Genomic DNA, 20,789 nt, shown 5'->3' on the forward strand with positions numbered 1-20,789 from the left:
TATCATACAGTATAGGAAATATTAGCAATGCTGTGGAATACTCCAGTTTCCTGAAAGCTGGATATTATTTTAACAAATGTGCATAGATTTTCATCTTCCCTGAAATCTCCCAAAGCCTATTATTGTTTTTCATTTGGCAGGTGAAGAAACTTATTTTCTGGAGCCAAGATCATTTGTATGATGAAATGCAAAATCTAGAAACTCATATCTGTACCTTTCAGAAACTGGATCCCAGTATCTGCATAAACCTCTCTGTCTTTGAAGTTATGGGGAAAGGCATTTACTAGGGGCTATCATACTTGTACACATGAGGCATTCATAGACAAGTACAAGAAATTTATGCCACGTGGCAAAAATAGTACATATGATTTATACAACCATATCTTCTTACAACCAGGGATATGTTCTGAGAAATGTGTCATTAATCAATTCCATTATTGTAGTAATGGCTAGAGCTTGTTTACACAAGTATAGATGGTACAGTCTATCAAACACACAGGCTGTGTACTATATCCTGCCAACTGTGTACTCTGATAAAATGGAGAACAGGAGAGAGTGAGCCAGGTTTTAGAGACTGTGAGAAGCATGGGAGATGGACAGTTAGGGAGGGAAAGAAAGAGTGTTTGAAGTACTCAGTCTGGAAGTGATGTCCATCTTAGAAGAGGATAATGTGAGCCATGTGAAGGTGAATCAAGATGCAGTAGGACCTAACTGAATGTATTTAGGAGTCAGAAAGAGTCATCCTGAGATTTCACATCTGCATTCTATCTAGGTAGGAGTACTGTGTCACAGAAGATTGGCATGGAAGAAAACTAATTGAGAGGCAAGATTCAATTCAAATTTACGTGCACTGATGTTGAAGAACTCTGGACATGAGAAGCATCAGGCTGTCTGTCCACATGCTTCGAGTAGAGTGTTGCATTAAAGCAAGTTTAGCTTTTGTTATAGCTGAGCCATTTGATGGTCAATAAATTGCAGGGGAAACTGACACTAAGATATTGGATGATGTCAGAGAAAGTTGCAGTACCGAAAAGGAGAAAAGGTAAAGGGCTTATGGATAAACAAGCTGGGCAGTGTGAAGGAAAAAAAGCAGAATCAGGAAAGGGCCATTGTGTTGTGGTAGACAAAGGAAATAAGAACATTAAAAGGGAATATATTAGTGCAAGTTAAGGACAAGTTCAATATGGGCAAAAGAAAATTTCAAAATAGGTATTTTTCATATATTAGTTGATGCCAGATTTCAGTGATAAATTTTAATTACAAAGGTGACTATTTCTGTAAGTTTGGAAAATTACATGCACAAAAATGTTCTTCTAAGAATAAAAAAACAAGATTTCATTGTTTTTTTTTCCCCCACTGAGTAGTACTCCATTGGTAAATGTGCCACATCTTCTTTATCCATTCTTCAATTGAGGGGCATCTAAGTTGCTTCCAGGTTCTTGTTATTACAAATAATGCTGCTATGAACATAGTTGAAAAGATGTCTTTGTTGCATGGATATGGATCATTTGGGTAGAGTGGGATTGCCGGGTCCTGTGGTAGACTGATTCCCAATTTCCTGAGGAACTGCCATTCTGATATCCAAAATGGCTGTACGAGGTTGCACTCCCACCAGCAGTGGAGGAAGGTTCCCCTTTCTCCACATCTTCTCCAGCATAAGCTATCATTGGTGTTTCTAATTTTAGCCATTCTGGCAGAAGTTGTTTTGATTTGTATTTCCTTGATGGTGAAGGATGTTGAACACTTTCTTAAATGTCTTTCAGCCATTTTGGATTCCTCTATTGAGAATTCACTCTTCATTTCTTTACCCCATTTTTAAATAGGGTTATTTGTTGTTTTGTTGACTAGTTTCTTGAGTTCACTGTATGTTTTGGAGATCAGGCCTCTGTCAGATATGGGGTTGGTAAAGATTATTTCCCAGTCTGTGGGCTGCCTTTTGGTCTTGTCGACTATGTCTTTTGCCTTACAGAAGCTTCTCAGTTCGAGGTGGTCCCATTTATTTCGATCTCAGTGTCTGTGTTACTGGTATTATGTTCTGGAAACGGTCTCATATACCAATTTGTTCAAGGGTACCTCCTTCTTTCTCTACTTAGAGTTTTGTAGAATCTTGAAATTCACAGGCAAATGGATGAAACTTGAAGAAACCATCCTGAGTGAAGTAACCCAGTCACAAAAGGAGGAGCATGGTATGCACTCCCTCTTATATAGATTTTAGACAAAAAGCAAAGAATCACCAGCCTATAATTCACACTGCCAGATAAACTAAGATACAAGGAGGAACCTAAGAGATTCATACAAGGTCCCTCACAGAAGTGGAAAGGAAATTTGCTTAGATCTTCTAAGCAAATTGGGAGTGGGTGAGGGGGGACAGTGAGTGGAGAGGGAGTTAAGAGAGAGAAGGGGAGGAGAGGAGAACATGTGGGACTAGGAAGATTGAGTTGGGGGATGAATAGATGAGAGAGAGAGAGAGAGAGAGAGAGAGAGAGAGAGAGAGAGAGAGAGAAAGAGAGAGATATTATAATAGAGGGAGCCATTATACGTTTGAAGAGAAAACTGACTCTAGAGAAATGTCCAGAGACCTACAAGGATGAACCCAACTAACAATCTGAGCAATAGTGGAAAGGCTACCTTAAATTCCTTTCCCTGATAATGGGATTGATAACTAACATATATGCTATCATAGAGCCCTCCTCTAGTAGCTGATAGAAACAGAAGTAGACACCCACAGCTAAACACTGAGCCGAAATTTTCGAATCCAGTTGCAGAGAGGGAGGAGTGATAAGAAAATGGGTTCAAGACCTGGCTACAGAAACCCACAGAGACAAGCTGACCTGAACAAGGGAGAGCTTATGGATCCCCAAACTGATAGCTGGGAAACCAGCATTGGACCAACTGAGACCCCCTGAATGTGGGTCTCAGTTAGAAGGCCTGGGTAGTCTAAGGGACCTCTGACAGTATAACCAGGATGTATCCCTGGTGCATGAAAGGACTTTGGGGGCATATTCCCCATGGAGGGATATTCCCTTAGCCTAGAGGCAGGAGGGAGGGCCTAGTATCTATTCCAAATGACTTGACAGATTTTGATGATCCCTCCTGAAAGGCATCACTCTTCCTGTGGAGTGGGGGTGGGTGGGAGGGGAAACAGGAGGTATGGGAGTGAGGTCAGAGGGTATGGGAGGGAGGGAGAGGGAACTGGGATCAATATGTAAAATAAGAAAGCAAAGCAAAACAAAACAAAAACCTTAAAAAAGAAAAATATAAAAAAGACTAACTCAACATGAATTTGGTTGGTAGTGCCCAGGACCTGGCTTAAACACACACACACACACACACACACACACACACACACACACACACACTTTATGAGGATTTCTTTGTCATTCCAGGCCTAAAAAATCCCACAATAAAAAGAAGGTCAAAGAGAGAACAGAAAAGAAAAATATTGGCTGATAATGCAGTCACAAATAAACAGCATTGGTTCTACACAACAAAGTAATAGTCATTGGTATTAAAAGTTTGATTTAAAAGCATTGAGAACACAATCTCACTGGAATTCGTTTGATAAGAAAAGTACTGTTTATTGCTTCTTGTGGTTCTTAGTTCTAAATCTTCAGGTGTGAGTATATAAACTAGAGGAAGAACAGAAACTGTGAAAATAAAAAGGGACCCTGGGAGCTTGGGAAAACAGCTTTGAGAAGAGAACAGAAACTAGCAAAGCATGCCTGAGGCAGCTATTTCTATTGAGTTTCACCCTAAGTCATAAACTGCACCAAAGAAAATGAAAAACAGTAACAACAACAAAAACAAGAATGGAAAGAAACAAATGTATTGTTTATTGGTAATCTTACTGTGGAATCAGGTATTCTGTCTTCAGATTATTAGAATGGATAAAATGCATAGGTGAAAAAAATCCATCCTATTATCATTCAATAATCAGAGAGCAAAATTATCAAAAGTGATCTTGAAATGTCATAACTGCTCAGTTACTGCGTAATGCAGTCATTACATAAAAAGTTATACAAACTTTGAGGGAACAGAGAAACCCCAGTGGAGAGATACAAAATATCTATGGAGTAGAAGACTCTTTGTTCTGAATGTGTTGTTTTTTCTCTACTTGTTCAGCAGATCAGACAAAAACAGTGTTGGGCTAATTTGGGAGGCATTTATGAATTTGTTCTAAAGCCTACATAGGAACACAAAGCCCGAGAATAATAGAATTACATTCAATCAAGAACAAAAACAAGAACAAGAATGCTCCCAGAGTCAGATGTAAGGTCCATGCAGGGCTACTGCAACACACTTGTGGCATAAACCCAGCTTTAGCCACATAGATTCCTTGGGACATAATGGGGCTCAGAGACTAAACCATATAGAGGAGTGACCGAAGAAACAGTGTTGCATGTAACAAATTGGAAAGGTCTTTTGATCAAGATGAGTGATGAGGAACAAAATAGTCTTTTCAGCAAACAGCCCGGGCACAATTTAATTTCTGGGTGAATAAGCATTACATTAGATAGGTACTATTTCCCTTCATATGAGCATATTGTTTTTGCCAGATTATAAGGCAGGGTAAACAGAAACTGACTATACAGACTATCTGAGCATGTCGATATGAAAAAGCTCCTAAGACAAAAAAAGTACTAGCTACGTGGAATTCATGTTAAGTTACATGTAAGAACTTTTGTTTGTCAAGAAACCAAATTAGTAAAAATAAGCCAAAGGGTCAAAGAAAGTCTTTCAAGTTGCTTAACCACTGAGAATGTAAAGGAGCCCAATAAATTCATAATGGAGAAAAGGTGGGCAGCTGAAGGAAGACCCAAGAAAAAGATTAGAGGAGAGCCAAAATGCTACTATTAGTTTAATCCATAGTTACTGAATGAGTTATGCAAGTTCTACCATACTAACAGGTAAATTATAACAATTATATATGCATGCTTAGAACAATAGACTATCCACATATAAAGACACAGTCTGAGTGTCCATGAAGCACAAAAGGACACATAAATAAAAATATGGTCCTATGCCACCTCACCATATGGTAATAAAATAACAAACTTCACATTCTGTGAAGTGGGCTTTAACAAAAGATTCCATAAAATCTGTGTCACTCACATAAGTTCCAATCAGCCAAATGAAGTCATCAGGAAATTAATACCTAATACACACACACACACACACACACACACACACACACACACACACACACCACGTGCATGTGCACACTCACAAGAATAAAATGAATGGATGCACATACAATATGATAAAATAACGTTTTAACAGTATGGTCATGATAAATATACAACATCAGAGTTCACTTTAAATTTAACTTTTGGTATTGAAAGAGGATAAGTTAGATAAAATACTCTGAATATACAATGGATTCTACTTTATAAAGCTGATTTGTCATTTTTATATTTTACACATATATTCCTTTCAGTATGTGTAATCTTTACTTTTCTTTAAAACAGCAGATGATAAATCAAAGGGAATAAGATTACTAAACTATCCATCTAGTCTATTCTTTATATTGACAGTGGCAATAATTCAGATGAATGGAGCATATTTTGGGAAGGGCTTTGCATGCTAATGGTACTTGGTGGAGGGGGCACACTAACAGGGAAGATGGGGAGAAGTTTGTTGACTGAACAGAAGAATGAACTACTACATCCTCTATTTTAAACTAAATTATAAGTTAACCCCATTGATTTGATTGTATCTTCCAATTCACTGTGGAAGTAGTAATGCTGTTTTAAAATAATTACAGCAATTACATTATATGGGGAATGTATAGAAAATGGCCTTTAAGATGACTTTCTTCTCTAATGCATAATCTGTAAGTTTCTCATAACATATGCACTCTTTAGATTATGCTGGGACTTCTGGCTTAAGTTTCATTTTTTTTTTCAGAACAGTTTCTGGGGCTGATGCTGAACTATTCTGATTGCGCACTCAAGGTCTTTCATGGATTCATTTGTTTTATTAGATTTATTTAGGCATAAACATTATTCAAATAAGAACAGTGTAAACAATATTAAAATGCTCTTGGAAAATGTTAGTAAAAATTTTTGAACTATGAAATGTGATTTATGTATGATGCTTGGAGAAGAAGATTCTGAATTTAAACTGTGCTTCATTTAATTGACTTGTCATATTCTCATTTAGAGTTTTAATTTTGAAAACTTGCTGTAAGGGCAGGCAGGAGTAAATGAGCAGCCAAGAGCATGCTGAGACTTCACTGATCAGCATACAGTGTGCACTACTCGTTACAAAGCATAGAAACCATCTATACTGCATAATTAAGGACACACAGTGCTTGCTGAGGTGGATGTTTCAGGTGCTCTAATATCTTCTCAGCACCCTCTATACATGTACTTTCCTGAATAAAGCCACACAATTTAAATATGTGTTTCCTCTCTACTGCAGTTTCTCCAAAGAGTTTAAGAATACCTTCTACAATGCTCAAGGAAGCTGGCTCAGACTTACTGTCTTCTTTCTCAAGTTAAATTTTATTTTCAAAGATTTTCTTTATTATAAAGCCCAAATCCACTCATCACAGAAATTCTCTACTACCATGTATTATTTTCTCATTATCTTGAAATAATGTCATGATTTTCTCCTCTCCAGATAAACTATGTTCTCAGGCCTTTGAACATGACTCTCTGTGATGTGCTTCTCTCCTTGTAAAACAACAGCATACAAATCCTTGATTTGTCCAACATAACGATTCTCCTCCTTAATCATGGTTCAATAAAAAACCCACTCTGTGTGAAGCACTTTTAATCTCTTAGGTCAGAAATTTCTCTCTTGGGGTCATAGTTACACTTCTTTCCCCACGTTTTGCTCATTTCTCCTCCTCCTCCTTCTAGTGTGTCTCCCTGAGTTGTTAGCTCCTCAAATGCAAGACATTTCACATCAACTGTGCATCTCAGAAGGCACTGTAGGGTCTCAGCAAAAACAGTACAACTGAATAAATGAATGTCAAAGCTGGGGTCTAGGACAAGTGGTGACAAAAGCACAAGTGTAAAGAGGATTCTATTTGATTCATAACTCATACACAGGTATGTGTGACAGATAATAACAATGAAGACTACAGAGTAGAAGGCAAGGGGCTCAGAATCTAGAAGGGCAGGGACGGTTTTTCTGCTGTTCCTACAAGGCTGGCTAAGAAATCTTCTCAAGTGTCCTTGAACACTGGCTGATAAATTTATTTTAATAAAATAGCAGAAGCATGGCCACTACATTTCAAAGACTTTTCCCTCTAAACTTAGGGGCATAGATGAGGTCCAGTGAAAAAGTTTGCAAATATTTATATTTTAGTTCTCTGTTAAGAGTCCTTCACATTTGACTTTGGAGACTCCATGACTATGCCAGAATTTCAACATGATTGCCACCAGGTCCAATATAGTTAGTGCTAGTGTTGTTAATTTTGATGAGCTATTTAATTTGACAAGATTTAGGAGAGTTAAATGAGATTCAAAGTTATTATTCCTCCACATCAGGGCAGAGAAACAAATATGTGCTCTTAAGCAGAACAGTTCACATATATGCTGTTTGCAGCTGTGCAGGGGCCTCCACAGTAAAAGGCTATGCAAGGACAGAATCACTTCCACAAAGGTGTTCTCTGATGTCCTCAGGTGGCTTGCCAGTACCCACACCCATCATATACATACACACACACACACACACACACACACACACACACACACACAAAACCCATGAAAGAGTTAGAAAGACTAGTAAGTATGTTCTGCTTTTAAGTTTTTCTTTCACAATTTTAACTGGTTTGGAGAATGGGCAAATCTATAAGAAGTTCCTTTTTCTTTTTTCTGTTTTCTTTCTTTCTTTTTTTCTTTCTTTCTTTTTTTTTTTTTTTTTTTTTTTTTTTGCTTGTAACTAAGACATAAGAAGAATGCTGGCTTGGAAATCAGAATCTAAAGATTCTCATATCACTTACTTGAGTGCAAGCTTTTAATTTGCTATTGCAGTAGTCATTTGACAGTTATGCAATCCCCATCAGCCCCTATTTTTTTTAACCACAAAATGAGAATCCTGTTGGCTGCCTGTGGACATACCTGAAGTAGATATAAAAACAGCAATGTCATATTAAGTCAGCTGCAGGTTGCTTCACTTAATAGAGAACCTATAGCTAGAACTACTTCACAATTTCAAAGGAGTAACTATTTTTTCCTCCTCAAAATTCTACTGAAAAAACAACTCAACAATCTTAAAATAACCAAAGCCATAACTCTGGGGCATCAATCAAAAATAATCTAAAACAAGCAACAAAGAATTTTGCTGGAATGTTTGATATTAGTCTCCAGGGAATCCTTGCAAGTCCAGATTGTTGGAAGCTCGATGTTTTGTGTGAAGAGTTCAAACTTGAATTCTCCCAAGAGCCAATGATGTACTCTCCCATGAAAGAGAGAAGCTGACTAGACTTTTCCATCTGTTAGTTTATTCTGTGGAGATGAACAAATAAAAAAAGGCACTTTGTGTGGTTTCAGAGAGAAATTATTTTTAGGATGGTGCTGTGATGATACCCATTAACAAACAGTTAAAGCATCATTCTCATGAAGGCAATGAAATAACACTTTTCAGACATTTCACTCTTTCAGAGCAAATGACTCTAACAATTCATAGGCCTCATAATTCCCTTGAGTTCTAATCCGCTGGTGTATAAGCAACTCTCTAGACAAGTAGAATCTTGCCCTTAAGCTAACTAGATCTCCACATACTACCCATGTCCCAGCTTTCTTTTAACCCATCATTACAAAAGGAATAATGGACATTTCACAAGATTTGATTGGAACCTTTCCTTCTACTCCCTGTGTTCTTGCTTGGTCATTCCTGGAAAAGATGTTTTAGAAAAGCAAAACCATTTCCTGGGTTGTCTTAGTCTCTCTGAGGCCTATTTGTAAATCTTAGCATCAGGCCTTGTTAAAGACAAGGAACTATTTAAAGAGCTGGTTTATCTAATAGTATCACACAAGCTCAGAGTCTATAGGGGTCAATGCAACTCTGTTTCCCAGTGATAGAGTCTATCAGGGCAAATCTAATACATACTAGCAAGTGTCCTTAATCTCTGTATGCTCCTTGGATAGTCAGCAAGGAATCTGTAAAATTCCAGAAAGCTGTTAATCATGTCAGGTCTTTAATTTTTATTTTGTTTCTGGTCATTCTTTTTAGCTTGAAATTGCTTCATCGTATTCCTAACTGCAGCTGGTTAGTTAGTTAGAAGTGCTGGACAGTCATCAATCTGCCCACTCCACACTGTTCTTAATGTCTTCCCTTGCACTCAATGACAAATGCAAGTTGCTCAGCAAAAAGTTTCATCTGGCATTATAGGAATTAAGACTACTGAGGAAGGAGCAAGCCACTGGACCACCCTCACCAAGACTGGCAATTGGGTGTGTGGGTCATAGGAAGTTACCATGGTCTGTGGAAACAGGATCAGAAACAGAAGCTATGGCCTTTCCATGAACTTTCCATCAGTGATATCAATTATAACTCATAAAGATGTGAGTACTAGAAAATAAACTGATTTTTCATTTCCCCAATATTTTGAAATAATTTCAGTCACTAGTGAGTAATGAGAAAAGTCAATTCTCATTCCATTAAGTCACCGTGAACAAGATGACAAATGTACTCATCTTAGCCATTGCTTCAGAGCAGACCAGTTAATAATTCCTATTCCAGGGAGTCAGGGCTCTAATTACTATGTTGTAGTTGGTTTATCCTAACACCAAATAATCTTTACAAAGCTTTAAAAAATCTCATAATATAGATCAAAGAAAAATTATCTTGTATGATTTTTAAAAAAATAAATGCCTTTAAATATAAGAAATAATTTTTACTTCTTTAAGATATGGATAGTATTGGGAAGCTATGTAGTTAAGTGAAGAATATAGTCTGTAATAATTTTTAATGATAGTTTATATATATTTACTTAATAGTCTCCACAGAATAGTTTTTTAAATTCATAATTCACTGAAACAAGAACTCCAGGTTAAAAAAAATCGTGGAAGAACTTTCAAATAATCAACAAAAAGCAACATAAGCTTTTATAGCCAATCACATATTCTTTTCTGACCTTGTAGCACACTAGGCAAATAACATTTCCTGGCATTGGTGTGTACAGTAGATCATTCTGGCTTGAGATCTTATAAACACAAGAATAAAAGAAATAATTTCTGGTCCTTCTAAGGAAAACTAACATTTTTCAATTAAAAGGTTTATGAGAGCAAATTCAGAAATTATGTGATTTGAGATCTGTTTAATTACAGTTATTTATGATTCTCTTAGAAACATTAAATGTATGCCTTGTATTGTACATATCTCAGCATGGGTTATATCTCTTATAACCAAAGCTTAAGCTCAGGATAAGCAAGTTACACTTTGGCCTTTAGACTGCAGCCAGACAGAGCATCCCTGCAGCAAGGTAATTTAAAATGTCTTAGACAAAAGTGATGGCAGTTTTTGAAGGATTCCTACATTATCAGATTTATCAAGGACCACAAAATAGGATATGGTACCTCCAGCTTTGGAATGTTCTATGAAGGATGCCATTATGTTCCCTTCATGTATGAAGAAGCTCTTCTGTTGGTTCGGTAGGTACATTCTCCTTGATTTTTTTTAATTTATTTTTTTTATTTTTATTTTACATATCGATCCCAGCTCCCTCTCTCTCCCTCCCTCCCTCCCTTCCTCCTTACTCTCTCCCTCCCTTCCCTCCCTTCCTCCTTGTTCCCTCCCTCCCTTCCTCTTCCCCTCTCTCCCATCCTCAAGAAGCCTGCAGATACCTTGCTTCTCTTCCTGGGGATGGATATTCTAAGTCACAGGATGTAAAACCTTGCCTTTGTTCAAGTCTGGCAGAGGTTTTGCTGATGGGCATAGGTGTGAACTACAGATTCACGTTGTACACCTTTTCATTCTTCTTCAGAAATGTTGGCCACTGAAGTCTTCAGACTCTTCTGAGTCTGCAGGGGACTGAGCAGCACAGGGCTAAGTTTTGGTAACTAGAGCTCTTCACAGACCCGAGGAAGTCCCAGCTTTAGGCACCTCTGAGAAGAGAGACAAGCCACCAGGAAGGGCTTATCTTATGCCACATAAAATCCTTGTTATAGTCATGAACTTTCAAATCAACTTCCAAACTTTTAATCTCAGCTGACAGTTTTCATGGCATGGGGAGGGGTGATGGCTCACAGCAATACTATACAAAATGCATGATCAGCATTGTATCATATATTTTGACACTGATATGTGTATTGACAAAAGTAAATACATACATGCCAAAACATGCTGAATTTTTATAATACACTAATGGAACAAATTAGATAACATGTATCAGGTTATCTTAAAAACTACCAGTAATTATAGAATGTAAAAATTGTTGAGGGGGAAAGCATATCAGAATACAGCATGATTAGACAGGAAACATTTAAGTATGTGTGTGCTATGTTACCACAATTGTTCTTTAACATTGGATATTGCTCAAAATCTACATTGGTTTCTAGTCCAGTCAATCCATAATTTACTTAAAAATGGAGTAATTATTGAAACCACAAGGAACAGTGTGAAAACAAAACAGGGAGACACAGGGTTTTCATTTGCAGTAGTACAGTTCATAGCTTTGGAACTTAATATCATGCTCAGGAATTGCCTGCATCAAAATTTTCAATTAAATCTCAACACATATCTGTACACAGTCTCTTGGTATTGAAAGTGGAATGGAAAAGCTCAGTTCATTTTAACATCATTGTGTTCCATATGGGAACTAACTTAAAAAGAAGGCATTTACCCTGCCTTCAGACCTCTTTCCAGGGGCATGCAGGAAATTTGAATGCACCTCTAAATCAAATTTTGCAAACATTCAATAGGACAGCTTCATATTGTTACTTCAAATTTATTTAAACAGGCCTTGCTTTACATTAGAAATTTCCCATATGTGATGTATTGAGGGCCAAGCTTGGTTAACTGAGTAGCTAAGAATGGGAGGGGTTTCCTAAGATCAGCTCAAATTAGATGCTAAAGAGTGTCTTAACACTTGTTACTGTTTTGATCACTTTAAACAAATGGTTATTTCATCTCTTGTGTGACATTATATCCCTAGGAAAGAATTTCCACTCTGCAACAAATCAGCTTTATAGCTAATTAATATTCTATGCAATACCATGTTAAAAAAAAATCAAACTCATAGCTAAGTGGATGAGAAGGAGAAATGGGACGAAAGGGGAGAGTAGGCTAGGGGAGCACTTAGACACTTGATGGGAGGACTCTGGATGGCAGAGACACAGCTTCTTAGTACCCCTTAAAGCATGCCTGCCTGTGTCCCTGTGATCTTACTTTCACAAAACCACTAAGTTTGGGGGCCCAGAAGGCTTTGAAGTCCTTGGTTTGTTCTCTGCTTTGTTTCTCTCATCTAACAAAAGGAGAAACTGGGTTTGGAGAAACACACTGATTTGTTTTGTTTTTTTACACTGACATAGTATTTAGCAATAATATTTCAGTATAGTTCAGGTTCCTGGCACTTAATAGACTTAATAAATATAATTTATTTTGTGTTGTTTTTATTACATGTTTCTTACATTAAATATTTTTTATTTTTTAATGATGGGTTGCATTACAGATGTGTCTTCTGTAAATAGGAAAAAGATGGAAAAAAAGAAAAAAGCTGTTATTTGTGTCCCTCTCCAGGTCTTAGTTGCTGCCAGGTAACAGGATAAATGCAGAGGTTTTCAACCTGAAATCAACCTGGCAGCTGTACAAAGTGGAGCAATTATCTTCAAAAGGAAACACAAGTCCCATACAATATCCAATGAAAATTAATATTTGTTTTTGCTTATTGTGATAATTACTATGGCTAAATAAGACACAAAAATGGATTTTGTGTTAACTTCTGGCTCATAACCTGAAGTAACATGGCTGTGACATATGTATATGAGGTGCCTACTCTACTTCCCACCAGAATATGTTTAAAAATAATCCAACTATAGCCTGTACAGTGCTGATAGTGCTGATAATACTGATAGTTGCAAATTCTTTTTAGATCATTTAAATTTTGTTGATTATAAAGATGATAGTAAATGCAGAACAATATTTAAAATGCAGCTTTATGCTTTATCTGTTCTAGCTCTCAACAATTTAGATGAAGTTGGAGTCAGCATTGGTCACTGTGTTTATCAGAGCAAATAGGAACCAAACCTGGATAGAGACACAGCATCTTTTTTTTTCTTTCTTTCTTTTTTTTTTTTTTTTAATTTTACATGTTGATCCCAGTTCCCCCTCCCCCCTACCTCCCTTCCTCCTTCCCACTTACCCTTTCTTTCCTTTCACATGCACCCTGACCACCCTCCCCTCCCATCCCTCCACCCCCATTCCACATGTAGGGCTATGCTATCCAGGTGGGGTCATGTAAATCTGTCAAGTCAGTTGAAGTAGGGACTACGACTTCTCTCCTGTCTCTAGGTTAAGGGAGTATCCCTCCATGGGGAATGGAGATACAGCATCTTTTAGAGTCGACTCTGGCCGTATGTGCCCAAAGTTCTCCATATGTTACCACCCATAGCTCTCATCACCTCCAGTTAATAGCCTTTCCCATTCTGCTGAAAATGCAGAGTAAAACCTATTTCAGCCAGGTTCTTGGTGACTGTTGTCTTATCAGCTCACAAAGAGCCTGATTGGTATCTGTGGATGAAAGGGAGTGAGAAAAAAAAAAAAAAAAAAGGAAGGCAACTCTTTGAAAATACTTTCAGTGTGGTCAGGGAAGTCACAACAATTTTTTTAAAAAACTCCAGGTAAAATTCAGAATTATGTCTTAGAAGGTGAACAGTAGAAAGACTTGGAAAAACTGAGTTTGCTATGCCCAGGGCAGCTACAGTACAGACTGTGGAAAAGAGGGGTGGGGTGGGTGAATGTAGGTCACAATGACTCGAGTGGAGCCACAGAAGTGCTTTTGGTAGTCTCCTTGCCCGGCCCAGATAACAGATGGTTACAAATAAAGCTGTTTCCACTGTTTGAACCTTAAAATATCAGCTTCACAGAGCCACAATTACAGTCTAGGCCACAATTTTCTTCTTGTCCAATTTTAGACATTCTGAAAAAGTAGGTCAATGACAGGTTAACTAAAGTTTTTTATGTTGCTCATGTTTGAACACTTTTCATATGTAATTAATATTGAAGACAGACCCACAATGCATTTTTTGAATCAAAGATTCTATGAGAAAAGCTTTATCCCCCTCTCTTTTGTTGCACAAATTTCTCTTATTTGGAAGCTCTGAGGATAGTTTTAAATGACAGAAATCATAGCAAAGGAACATTTTTGTTATATAAAGCTCAAATTTGTTTCATAAAGAAAGTTGCATTCAAATTCATCCACATCCACATCCATGTATTATCACACTGTATATTATCTATATTATCACACACACTATATTATCACACTGACTACAGTGGAAGGCAGCCATGCATGTGCCTTATCACACTGTATAGTTGCAGTGTACCCATACACATACATTTGCACACTGTCTAGTGCTGGTGGAAATAACCCTGCCCATATGTCTAATTACAGTGGGCTGAAGCCACACTTGTGCACAACACACTGGCTAGCTGCAGTGGGATGCAATTATGCTCAGGCACTGAAGGCTTGTACTGGCCACCTGGCACCTGCAGCACTAGGGGCAGTAGTTTTTTAATGGTCCAAATGGCTCTTTACATAAAACATTTGCTGACCAATGGTTAACATTTTCAAAATATATTTTGTGCTTTGAATTATAGCCTGCTGAACTATTGTTAAAATAAGCTTAAGTTTGACTAGAATTTGAATTGTAATATTAATATTAGACATCATCAACATAAAGTTTGTAAAGGTATTTAACAGAATGGCAAAATGTGTATATTGCTTTAAGTGAAAATCAAATAGCATTAATTAAATATCAATTATAGCAATATTTTTTTAAAAGTAAACAAAGGAAGAAAACTTTTCCAGATGCTAAGTCTCTTGACTGATGTCAAGAAATCATATACTGAAAAGTATCACTTTGACAATAAGAGAAATATCAGATAAAATTAGAATACAGCTGTTAAATTTAGAAAAGTTATTGGTCAAAGGTTAGGGGTTTCTGTTATAGCATAATTATAACAATATTCCTGGAATAAGCAAGTAGATATAATTGTAGGATTAGAAATCACTTTTAAAACAGAATCTTAATTTAGATTACATGGCAGCTTCATGTCAGCTGCATTGACATTTCCCGAAATGACAGTTATGTCCACATAGCTACTAAAGAAGTATTAACTTTCACATGAAGAGAACTTACACACATTAGTAACACTGTTAGTTCCACACTGGCAGGAATTTAATCAAAATTTAGGATAGAAACCCTTTCCCTATAGGAGCCCCAACTTAATTACACGTTATAGTCATAGGACTTAATATTTTTAAGAGTACAAACACTTTCTTTTTACAGAACTAGGAACTTATGCCTGCTTACAATCTGAACATCTGTCTATTATTAGTTCATTTACTCATCAACTGGATTAAGCAAGTTTAATACTACAGAAAAAAATGGTTAAGGTGTTCAAATGTTTTTATGTCTAGTGCAATGACAACCAGAGATGCTGCTACATGTTATTTGAGAACCAGCCCATCCAGTCCAAGAGTTCTCCTTGCCTTTCAGTGAGGTTTGTAGACTGTTAGCATCCCCAGAATTTACTCAGAATGCAAAATTGTTACCAATGGAGGTTGGGCTCATGAAGCCACAACAAGAGGTGGGCAGAGGGGAGCTATTCCTTCTGCTAGGGGCAGGGAGTCAGGTAAAGGGCTAATGTCAATCAAGTGACAGAAGATGGGAGTAAGAGAAGGAAAGAAGTTATTTTACCCTGTGTTTGGGCTGAGTCACAGGTTGGATCATGGTGTCTTTGATTGTACAAGAGTATACCTGATGGAAATACAATATGAAGCAGAAGGAAGTACCTAGCTGGATTGTGTGAGGTTTGAGAATGTGTCAGACAACCAGAGAGAGATGTACCCAGGACCAAAGAGGCAGTGGAGGGAAATACATAAATTACTAGGTCATTCTGGAAGGGATCCCAGTGCTGTCCCTGTCAGATCCCAGCTGCTTTGCCCTGAGTGTCCCCTGCCCTGCAACTACATTCACTGTTTTATTATTAGTACCCTGAGAATCATCTGTTGGTCACACATGAGCACACTGTAGTCTGACGTAGAGGCAGGTACATTTTCAAGCTGATCATTTTGAAAGCAGTTGTGGTTTTGAGGGAAACATCCCTTACCCACTCTTTATCCTCAAAGGCCCTTTTATGGTACCAGTGGTTATCCAAGAACAGACAGGAAGATGTTATTTACAAGAGTAATAAAATACAAATTTCAACTGACAACTGATTCAAACTGTTATTAGTTTGCATTCCTAAAGAGATCATGGTTTCTATATTGAAAACCATCGAACAAATCAGTTTCTCTAAAGTGTTCTATAAAACTCATTTTCATTATAAGTAGACAATATAAGTACAATAAGCAGAAAATATTTTACCCTTGCCTAATCCAAATTATCAAGTCTTTACTTAAAATACCATTGTGGGCAAGCACATTAGGGAAGAGAGAAAACTTGTTGGGAGGTGACATTACTTTAGACAGAAAGTTGGCGCTCAGCTAGGTCAACATGGGAATCTTTAGAAGCAGAAAGCAGATATCTGTTTACCTTCCTCATTTTCCAACTTGGCTTACAGCTTCACGCATAGATCTTAATACATATGCTTAGAATTATCTTCTGTGACATACATCTTTGAGCTAAAAATTTGCCAGTATTTATACATGACAGTATTGTCAGTCAGAAATAGTGGCCAAAGTGGCTCAAATATTTTCTCTCATTATAGATACAAGAATTACATATTTAATTCATATTTTATGCTCCCACATTTCTATACTCCCAAACAGCTAACATGCCGACTTTGGTTTTTGATGGTTGACAGTTATCAAAGAGAGGGTGACTAGAAAGGGGAAACAGATGAGTACTTTTTGCCTAAATAATGGCATCTCCATTTCAAAGGAAAGTACTTTAGATTACTGTATCATATATTTGTGTGGGTGGGGTATAGGAGCATTTTACTACTGGAAATAGATTAAGAATTGCTCTTTGCCTACTTCTAGAAAGTAGCAAGATTTTCCTAGAAAATAGGAGGTTCTGATTATCCCCTTTACTTAAAGGCTAAGACTGTAATGTTTTCTGTATAAATATCATGAAATATCCCCAATGATAATGTTATTCACTAAAATAAATTAAGAAGGAAAAAAAACCCTGAATATCTCTTCTCCTTTTATGAAAATGAAAATGTCCCTGTATTAAGACAATTACAAACCCAGGAGGCAATTCCAGTTATCTGCTACTGTGTTGCCTCCATGAGTGTCATCAAAATGAGAAATCTGTAAAACTCAGGGAAGAAAAAAAATCAAGTAACCATTGCTAAGGCTTCATGCTATATGCCCACCCTCCAGGCAAATGTTTACCCACCCTCCAAGCATTTCCTGGAAAGTTTATAAATAATCTCATCTTTAAAAATTTTAAGAATTCAGAATGCCACATGAACAAACACAAAGGAAGCATTAGGGAGAAAACTCACTTTTTCTTCAGCTGCTTCTTCCTTTGGTCTACAGAGTCTGGAAAAACAGGTGGTGGATTCCCCTCTCAATCACAGGCATGTCAACTCCAAAAGGAACAGAAGGGATCATCAGCATTATCTCAGCATCCCTACCCAAGCCTTTGTAGGCAAAAATAGGCACTTTCCTCCAACTCTGTGACATACACACAAGACTCCTACTCAGCCAAAAACCACTCCTTGTCAATTTCTATTCAAAACCACAAGGAAAAACTTCCCTTCAGAATCTCCTTAAAGGGAAATTTGACCAGTATTAGAAGCTGAAGTATCTGGCTAAGCCCCAAAGTTTAAAATCTAGAACATTTTTGCAGCCACACACACTTGAGAATTTCCACTGACTAATCTCAATTAAGATCATAATTGAAAAAAAAAAAGTTCTCTGAAAGGTGGTATATTTCCTTACTCAATCCATTTTTGGTTTTGTTTCCTGGTAGCTACCAGAATCCTCCTATGAGCAGGAAACATCTGAAGGGCAGATCTTTCCTGTTGATCTGTGTGGGAGAGATGAGGACTCTCACCTTTGTAGAGCAGCTGAGATGTTGCTTGTTGCCTCTGTCACTTATTTCTTGGGAAATTGAGTAACTTTTGAGTGTTGGACTTGAATAAACTAACTCAGGATAGTAACCTGCTTTCTGCACTTGCAATGTGGATGGACTTCTGTCTGTGTCCACAGATGCCGGCACCAATTGTTATGTCATTATCCACACTGTGTGACTTCATTTGGGCTCAATCTCATCTGGTCTTTTGAAAACCTCAAACTATGAAAAGTGGCTCGAGAAGCTGACTGTATCAGAAGACAGGCTTGGTTTTGAAGTAATCCATCTAGAGAATTCTCAGTGGGTCACACTGGCCTGTATAACAAATGGCATTTGTTCTTAGAATTTCCATTTGAGATCATTCCTTCAGTTCAGAAGGTGGGATAAGAGAAGAAATATTCTGTGATAATTTGATTTATTTCCTGACCAAACTTACACTGTTCTTGTTTTAAGCCATAGGGCACATGTTAATATTTCTGGAAGTTAAACTCAGCTAAATACAACCAAATAACTAGGGTTAGGAAACAGAGCCAATTAACTGCTTTTTTAATTCACTCAGTTTTGATAAGTGGGGCATGACGTTGGAACATTATGATTAGCAACAAGATCCAATCAGCAAAACTATATCTTTCTTAGTGATAGAATTGAGTACTTGCTAAATAGGCATTTTCTTCCACCTACAAGAAAGGAAGCAGTCTCGGTGATGTCACAGCACCTATGTCCTCATTAAGTTATGAGGCCACTGCCCCCTTGGTTTACATACATACTTTTCATGAGGATGGTTTATACTCATGAATTCAGCTTCATTGACTCCCTCAATTTGTCTTTTGCTTTAATTTCTCCACCAGAAAGAATAAGTTTCTAGGATCATAACATATGTTGACTAGAATTTCCAACAGCAGTGCGTCATATTTTTATTGGAATTTCCTCTGGTAAGGCCTAATCTTGAATTGGTTTGCTTACTTGCACTAAGTTACTCTCCTGGTTTTTCCCTTCCCCTCTCCCCTGTAGTTACACTTTCAATCTACTGTTTCTCCATGGTGTTCCGTATGAGCCACTTTACAATTACATGCTACAACTAGAAAATATTTTGTGGCTGTACTAGGTTGCTGGGTTGCTGTAGTACCTGTGATCTACTGGAGTCTTTGTGATTTTGAGATTTTGTTTTTGCCATCTCAGTCCTGAATGAAGCTCTTTATCTTCTTCCTATGTTCTTTTAGGGCATGGTGCTGGCAACCACCTGTCATCTTAAATCTTAGGTTCCCTCACTTAGTCTCCACCAGCCTCTATTTTTACAGATTCTCTTGGATCTACTTTATTAAATGACATTCTTAGGCATATCATTATCCTTTCATTCTAGATTTAATATAACTACATAAATCGCTTTATCAACCACAGTTGCCGCTGCCTCAGTGTGGTTCCCTCTTATCTTCTCTTTATATTATTATAAAGTTTACTTTAAAGTGTTCTATTGAACTATAAAAATGCATGTTGCCTAAATCCTGGAAGAATTGAAAATATAGAATTTAAAATTACTTTCTAGCACAACCTAAATATTTAACTTATCTGCTAGAATTTTGTGTGGATATGTTAACTGTATAAGGCAATATTTAGGTATTTGTATAAATGTTTACATATAGCTTCATAAATTATATGTTTACACAACAGACTTTAGTCGAAAAGACCAACTACATTATGCATAATGATGGAAATATTCCCATTTCTAGGTTCACTGATAAAGGCAAGTTAGAAGAGAAAAGCATTTATGTATTAGTTACTTTTATATTGCTATAATAAATCATCATGGCCAAGGCAACTTATAAAGGGAAGGACTTACAGTTACAGAGGGATAGGAGTTCATCACTATCATGGCAGACAAGCATGGCAGACAGCAGGAGGGATGGTAACTGAAGCAGCAAGCTGAGACCTCACCTTGCGAAACCCAGCGAGAAATGGAGAGCCTCGAAATTGCATACAGCTCTTGAAACCTCAAAGCCTGCCCTCACTGACGTATTTTTGCTATTAAGTGCACAAATCCCAAACCTACCCAAAAAGTGCTACTAAATGGGAAGCAAGGATTCAAACATCAAACGGAGCCTATGGGGGGGCATTCTTCTAAAAACCAACACTGCAACTGGGTGGTGGTGGCACAAATCTTTAATCTCAGCACTTGGAAAGCAGAGGCAGGTGAATGTTTGTGAGTTTGAGGCCTACAAAGTGAGTTCCCGGACACCACAAACCCTGTCTCAATCCCCCCACCAAAAATAATCCCCAAACCCCCACATACAAATTCATTTTTTAGTTGACCTGGAAATTTCATAGTCTCAAAAAGTCAAATAATTTTTTTTTTTTTTTGCCTAAGTTTGTTGAAGAATGTTTAGCTGTGAATTATAATTGGACAGGGAGGGAGCAGGGTGTTAGGGGTAGGAAAACAGAGAACATGTAGCAGAAAGCCATGATTATCTATACTCTTCTAGCCCTGTAGGTTTTCCTTAGTATACTGAGACTTTCAGAATCAATAAAATATTATCTGTAAAGCAGCAGTGAATAATGGCTGCAATAACACTTACAATGAGATGGTGTTTC

General features: G+C 37.3%; 1 protein-coding gene across 1 annotated transcript in view; it reads right to left on the reverse strand.

Annotated features, from left to right (window-relative positions):
- The window catches only part of Fhl5 (four and a half LIM domains 5), a 34,707-nt gene extending 16,209 nt beyond the window's left edge, over positions 1–18,498 (reverse strand). Inside the window, exons 1-2 of the mRNA XM_051198653.1 lie at positions 18,293–18,498; positions 17,632–17,715 (exon numbers count right to left, since the gene is read on the reverse strand). The gene's annotated coding sequence lies outside the window, so the exon portion shown is untranslated. The remainder of the gene's footprint in view (positions 1–17,631; positions 17,716–18,292) is intronic.
- Between the last annotated feature and the right edge of the window lie 2,291 nt (positions 18,499–20,789).

Source organism: Phodopus roborovskii, unplaced genomic scaffold, assembly GCF_943737965.1.
Source record: "Phodopus roborovskii unplaced genomic scaffold, PHOROB, whole genome shotgun sequence".
Lineage (NCBI taxonomy): Eukaryota > Metazoa > Chordata > Mammalia > Rodentia > Cricetidae > Phodopus > Phodopus roborovskii.